Here is a 7,046-nt window from a genome sequence, read left to right on the forward strand (position 1 = left end):
TGGCAACCTCTGACGCAACAGAAAACATGTCCTCCATCTTGTAATGCCAAGTCGGGTGATGTAAGACCTGTTCTCTGTCATGTCTGCCCTTGTTAACGTTATTGCTAGTAAAGTGCAACAACCGTCACAAGAAACCTTTTGTATATACTGATCATGACACTCCCATCTGCTCACAGAATTCACAACAGGCACAGCATCACAACTTCATAATGTCACGTTGATTATACAGCACATGAACAGGATACGTACAAATACTTATTTGTACATGTACAAACGATGGAACTTCACGCTGCTTTACTGTGGTTAAGATGTCTTGATCCAAATGATGAATCTTTCCTTGGTGCTGAAAAACCTTCTATTAGCCTGAACTTACAAGCATTGAAGTTCTTCTGCTGTTGCTGTTTTATTTTCATACCTTGAGGCACTTCTGAAAATTGCCGTGTTGCTGAACATTGACATATACTGAGTTGTGCGCTAGCTACTTGCCAGAGATGACAATTGAGCGAGTGTGCTTGTTGTGCTTTCCGTATCTTCTATGGATCAGCTGGCAAAATCTGGGGCAGAAACGGCATGTGGGTAATGTAACGTTACGGATCTTAGGAAATACACTTTCCATATCTTGTACGTAGCGACATAAAAATAAGTGTACAACTGTCGCCACCATGTTGCAATAGAAAATAGCCTTCGGGCAAGAGTTTGCAAATAAAAATGAATATCAACCTTTGAATCTCCAGAAACAGTAGATCTTCAGCAGAAAGTCTCTGGCTAAAGGAAATTACATTTTTCTTCTTCATTATTTCAGATCCATTCCTCTGAAATAAGCGTTATATTGACTTGACAACTTACACAAAACGGATGATAGTAGTATTGTAGGTGATTCAGGTACTCTTTTACTTTGTCTCGCTGGCATATGAAGAAATTAAAAATGTTTTATGCAAACGTTTGGAACCATAAACCTATTTTACTCTCCCATGTATGTGCATATTAACCGCGGAAATTGATATTTTTGCCGTCGGGTATATTGGAGCCTCATTCGTAAATGGATTGTCTGGCAACCAAGCGTTTATCAAGTTACAGGCATCTAAATTAATAGATTAGGAAATGTTACATTACCAGTTGCTATATTTCACGTCTTTTTATCAATTAACACTTTGTATATACATGTAGGTAAATTGGTTGATAGGTCATGGTAGGATATATTGGTAATTTTCCTCTTTGGATAACAGTACTGTAACTGATTCAGGTACTATCTAGAGTTGTCGCGCCGGCAAAATGTTTTATGCAAGCTTTTGCAAAAATGTATATTTTCATATCAACCGCGGAAATTGATATTTTTACCGGCGGGTAACGTTATATTGGAACCTCATTTGTTTATGGACTGTCCGGCAACCAAGCGTTTATCAAGTTAAAGGCATTTATAGATTAGGATTTGTCTTGATATTACTAGTTGCTATATTTCACGTCTTTTTAACACTTTGTATATAGGGAAATTCGTAAATAGGTCATGGTAGGATATATCTTGGTAATTTTCCTCTTTGGCCCAATCGGAAATCACATGACCGGCAGTCTTAAATTGGTCTGGGTTTTGGAATAGATAAAGATGTTTAAAGATTCGCTTTCAGAACGCATCCTCTTCTTAGACGTGTGCCGCTTCTTCTTCTGATGTATCTCTTTTGATACTTAATCTGGTGTCGTATTATGTTCCCTCTGATGTCTTCTTTGATGTTTTATTCCTCGACGGATCGCCAAATGAACATGCCACAACGGTGAGGATAGATCCATACAGATCAATTCAAAGGGACCACGGAAAAGCATTTTCGGCTGCTCTCCGGTAAGTAATTTCGCTGAGTAAAAGCCGGAAAGAAGACAAAAAAACTACAACATCCTTCTCCATAATGAACTCACGACTTGAGCACAGCTGCAGATTTGTCGTTCTACACGTTCTTGCCTTGTTAACGGCGTCGGCTCTGTCAGAAAACAACCAAACGTGCTTTCCTACGACGTGCGAGAGGAAACGGTTCGATTCTTGCGTAATGTTGCGGGAACTTCTTAACGACAACGGACCTCGATCTACCTTCACTTCAAGATATAAGACTGACTGCATCTCATGTAATAATACTGGCGATATCAACGATTATAGTGATTTCCCGACTGGAAACTGTTTTCCGGGTGTTGAATGGCTCGTGTTCAGAGGTTTGAAGTACGGAAAACTATCGTCTGAAAGTCTAGCTGCCATCGACCCTTCTCGTCTCATAAGTCTGTTCCTCTTTGATGCAGGGATAAATGTGATAGAGAAAGCCGCATTCAAAGACTTCGTGGGGTTAGAAAATCTTAACTTAGACGATAACAAGTTAACACACATTCCCAAAAACTGGTACAGTGACTCGCATCTAGGTTCTGGATATAATTTGACTTATCTTTCGATCTCGAACAACGACATCTCCAGTCTAGAACCAGCGTGTTTTCAGTATATGAACAAGCTTCTGTGGTTAGATTTAAGTGGGAATGCATTACGAGAGGTACGCAGTCACTGGTTTATTGGACTTGACTCACTCGGAGAGCTTATGTTGAATGACAACAGAATTGAAGTGATTCCAGCAAATCAATTCGAATCCTTGAAGCATCTGACGTACCTGGACCTAAGTAACAACGAGCTGGTATATCTGGAAAGAGAAGCCTTGTTAACTCTGTCGAATCATGTATTTATCTTCATAACACTAGGTGGGAATAGCCTCATTGACTCCAAAGCACAAAATGTGCATAGTATGGCATGGACGGCTGGGTTTATAAATTGCCGGCTCACATGGCAGTGGATACGATTTGATGTAGCTGGTATGGGTCTGAATATCAATTATGATTCCACTGAAAAACGGTTTGCCATTGATTGGTTTATCGTCTCGGCAAATATGCATGACAACAATCTGAACAATGCTGTTCCATGTAGACCTCTCCCAGAACAGTTCCGGTTGGGTAGTTTTATGACTAGCCCTCCATTCGTCGTCATAGCAACAACTAGTAAAGAACGCGTGTATCAGCCCTTTTCTACTCTATGTTCTGAGGTGTGGAAATCTTCTAGCGGTATCAATTTGGCTTTGAAGGATGCCTCAAGTTTACGACTCTCTAGTGTGGGCTTGGGTGCGGGTAAGAATGCTGGAAATGAATCGTTGGGTTTTGGCGTTGTGGCAAAAGGACATCAGAGAGCTATGGCAAACAATCGGAGCGACGGAGACCATTCTGTGGCAACAGTGCTCTGTTTTGCTCTAGTTAATGACGTCAAACACGTTTCGCATTTCAGCGTATCCACAATGAAGCACGCAGCTGCAGATGACACAACATGTCGGTTGGCTGTTTCAAACGGCACCGTTTCATCTGTACAGAAAAATGTAACGCCCACGAAGACAGTTCCAACAACTTCTCATGGAAGACAGAAAAACGCATCTGTGACATCAACCGGTGCACCGCAGTCTAACGTACCCGGATTTTCGGTAACCAACTTCTGGATCTCTATAATTATAAGTTCCATCGTTGCAGGTTCAGCTATCATGATATGCGCCATAGCTACGTTTACCTACCAAAAGAGAAGAAGACAAAACCAAAATCGAGGCGGCATCAGAGCTAATCTGACTGTACAAAGTCAGATCGCGGGTGCCTTGCAGAGTAATCCAATGTACAATGGCAACGTTAACCAACAGGGGACGCCCCAAACAACGAGCATGCAAGAATTCTGTCAAACAAACAACGACGCGACGTACAATCAAATCAACGAGGAGGAAGTGTACACCGCTTCGGGACATCACTACTTGAACGAAATAAAAGATGAGGATACCAGCGGTGGAAATGCACAAGTATTGGACGCATCTAAAACAGACGGTACTAGTAATACATACAACCAAATAAACGAGGATGAAGTCTACGATCCTTCCCACCATGACTATTGCGAGATAAAAGATGACGATGCCAATGCATCCTCTCGCATAGACGAAGAAGATCAGCAAAGTGGCGAGAACAATGTACCTAAACAAGTCACGCAAAGCAGGAACAAAGAGGACAATGACGACGACTCGGTGACTTTCTATGCCGCTGCAGCTGAAGTAAGACTGTCCGCAGTTAGCAATGTAGGCGGCAACACATCGCTTTACCAGTCAGACAGAAAAGCGACAGCTCCCGAAGACTGTAGATTAGAGAACCTCTCTGTAACAAGGACAGTCGATGAAGAGCTAACAGCTTACAACATGGCAGGATTAGCCACCATGGAGGACGCCGTTGAGGAGTTCAGGGCACAGAGCTCTTGAAAATTTCAGTCCTTTTAGTAAAATAAAGGAAAGAAAGGGAATCTAGCTCAAATGAACTCAATAGAAAGTTGAGGTAACACGTCCAATGGTGGTGACAGAGAAGACAAATATTAGCCTATGTACAGTATTTACAGCTTCATTGTACGGGGAAATTCCCCTAGCTCTTTCCTACTAGTAAAATGAAGAGTGGACCACAGCTGAACCGAAAGTAAACGTCTCGTACTAACGACGTCGACTGCGACCCTTTCCAGTAGCGTGTATGTCGGATGAGCGAAACCGCCGGGATTCGAACTTATAACTTCTTGCCCCAGAGGCAGGAACGCTATCAAACGGTATTACGCACGGTAAGATGAAGTTTCTAAATTGCACAGACCTCTGAAACAAACTCCAACAAAGGAGAAATACTTCCTTGTAAAAAGTGCAAGAATGAAGATTCCAGACTTATGCTGTCTGAACTGCTTTTTATTTTTTTTAAAACCATTTCAGGTATCATTTATGTGATTGTTATTCATATTTTTGTAGTGGTATGAATTCTTTGTTTCATGTAACTAACATGGCCATCAATTTCGAATTCTACACATTCATTCATATTGAATAGGCCTAATATACTGTGGCATTAGCTGGACTTGATTGTGAGATTGATGGATCTTAGGAATAGATTGTCTCATTGTATATACAAAATTACACAGACCTCTAAAACAAACTGCAACAAAGGAGAAATATTTATATGATGTGGAACAACAATCATAAGACTATCGGTTTAGTAATAAAGTAAGCGTTTATGTCACTATTAATGAATTTTATGTCACTATCAATAAACGTTGCTTGAAATTTCATGACGTTTTGTCTTACTGTATCATTACTTGTCTAGATTCATTCCTTGAGATCTCGAGGAAAAGAGGTTAACCTTAATATCCAATTTAATACCTTAATATCCAATTTAATAAGAAAAAAATCTCTCACTGTACCCGCGGCACGCTGGCGGTGTCGCTGCGGCCGATCGAACTGACAAAGCACTCAACGAATTTCATCGACAAAAAAACTAATCTTTTTCAGCTTTGTGTGTTTTGTTGTCTTTTTGGTCATACTTGTACGATTTGAATGATATTCCATTATAAAGTCAAGGGTAACACAAATCCAGTTTAGGACGCAGCGACGCCGCCAGCGTGCCGCGGGTCAAGAGAGAGGGGCTTAGGTTAACTATGTTAGACCAAGGTTGGTTAGACAGAGAGTCAAATTACAACTAGAGTTCCATGCCCCATACCTTCGCCAAATGATGTCAACTTTTACGAGTGATGTTTCACAAAAGTTTGTCATTGATTACGCAAACAAGGTTGCATATATTGTATGAGGTGATGATCTTTACCCAAATAACACAAGATGGCCAGGTCAAAATATGGAAGTATTATACTCGTATTGGCAAAGAAGGCTATTCTAGTAAATGGAGTATACCACAAGAAGGCTATTCTAGTAAATGGAGTATTTTTTAGCAGTTATGCAAATGGGGCCCTGGCTTGCATACCACAAGCAAGTTGAAAGGTAAAATCAATGCAGCTCTTAACTTAAGAAATTGGCAGATGAGAAGGTTCTGGACCGTGTCACCTATCTAAAGATTCATCCCACTTCGAAACAATCTCCAGCATTCTACGGCCTTCCCAAAGTCCACAAACCGGGCGTCCCTCTACGACCCATAGTCTCTAGTAAACACGTACATTGGGGAGACTAGTCGGCCACTAAGAGCAAGGTACAGAGAACATGGCAGAGAGAGAGCGCTAACGGCTACTCCTCTGCCATTTTCCATCTAAAACACAACCAGGGACACTCGTTCAAGCTAGAAGCCACGGATATTCCTAGATCGTGAGCCCCGATGGTTCGAACGGAGAGAAGCAATATATGAGAGAATGTACAATCCCACCCTCAACAGGAAAGGAGGTCTACGCGTCGAACTTTCAGGCACTTGGGACAATGGGCCAGCCCATCCAACCCCCACCCCCGGGCAACCATTAGTTTCTTTACTAAAACAACAGTAGCTAATTGAACTATTAGCATACAACCTTGTCTTGACTTAGTCTCCTATTGAGGACTATGTCAAGACATACCAAATTGTCTTAATCTCATGAATATATCTCTTCAGAGTTTTGGTATAAAACCTGGTTTTGCCAGTTCTTTCCTTAGTCACTGACGAAAGATAGCGGATGCTGTCTGAAACGTCTGACTGTTTGGAATTCATCCATTTTTAGCTCTGATTCTGTTTGCTCCTCAAATTGTATTCAAGCAGAATATGACTTTCCCGACTTTCGTTTTTAAATGTATAGTCGGCTGGTGCCACGACTTTTAAAGACTAGTAGGCAACCTCAACGACAAACTCCCAACCACAACGACCAACTCCCAACCACAGATGACACTGCTCACAACTAACTCCCAACCATGGTCTGGAGAAGCTTGGGAGGCCATGGTCGGCTATGTGTGACGGGCTTAACTCCCAACCATGGTCTGGAGAAGGTCGGGAGGCCATGGTCGGCTATGTGTTACAAGGGCTTAACTACCGACCATGGTCTGGAGAAGGTTGGGAGGCCATGGTCAGCTATGTGTGACAGGGGCTTAACTCCCAACCATGGTCTGGAGAAGGTCGGGAGCTACCAACCATGGTCTGGAGAAGGTTGGGAGGCCATGGTCAGCTATGTGTGGCAGGGACATCAAGTTAACACCCATATCATGGAAGACAGAGATTTGAGACATAAAGCTACAACATAG

This window comes from Branchiostoma lanceolatum, chromosome 1, assembly GCF_035083965.1.
Source record: "Branchiostoma lanceolatum isolate klBraLanc5 chromosome 1, klBraLanc5.hap2, whole genome shotgun sequence".
In the NCBI taxonomy this organism is placed as follows: domain Eukaryota; kingdom Metazoa; phylum Chordata; class Leptocardii; order Amphioxiformes; family Branchiostomatidae; genus Branchiostoma; species Branchiostoma lanceolatum.